A 587-nucleotide genomic window follows, 5' to 3' on the forward strand; every position below is an offset into this window, starting at 1 on the left:
AATAGTATTCCAATACTTTAGGTCTTGACACTAACATATGTGTCGATCTATTCTCTAGATTATGTAAACATCTTTTACATCTCATAGAAAAATTTTATGAGTCCTCCACATCTCATATGGAGTTTTAGAAAATACCTTTAAAAATGAACGATGTTTAAAACAATTAAGGAAACTAGGTGTAGAGAGTTTTCACTGAATTTCTTGTTCTATCAAAATAGCTCTAGAAATCTCAAACCCTCTATTTTCTTTACTTTGATCCAATCGAAGTATTCCAAATTTATTTTACCTAACAAGTTTTATACACCTTGAACTCTTCAAGTGTTTTAAACTTATCATTTTGGTTAAATAACTATTTGCCTTTATTGATTTCTAGCCATTTTAAATATCTAAATGGCTTTTAACTTGGTTGGTTCTAACAAAAGTTGCTATAGAGTAGAACAAATATAACTTTTGCTAATGAACATTTCATTTATAACAAAGGTTTATACGCAATATGTTTCTTACAAAAGATAAAAGATCTTTCATTATAGTAATAAAAGTAAACAATTTTATCTTCTAACAACAACTGCATCTCCCACTAGTTGTTT

This window comes from Benincasa hispida, chromosome 4 (assembly GCF_027475165.1).
Source record: "Benincasa hispida cultivar pf3 chromosome 4, pf3_genome.v1.1, whole genome shotgun sequence".
Taxonomy (NCBI): domain Eukaryota; kingdom Viridiplantae; phylum Streptophyta; class Magnoliopsida; order Cucurbitales; family Cucurbitaceae; genus Benincasa; species Benincasa hispida.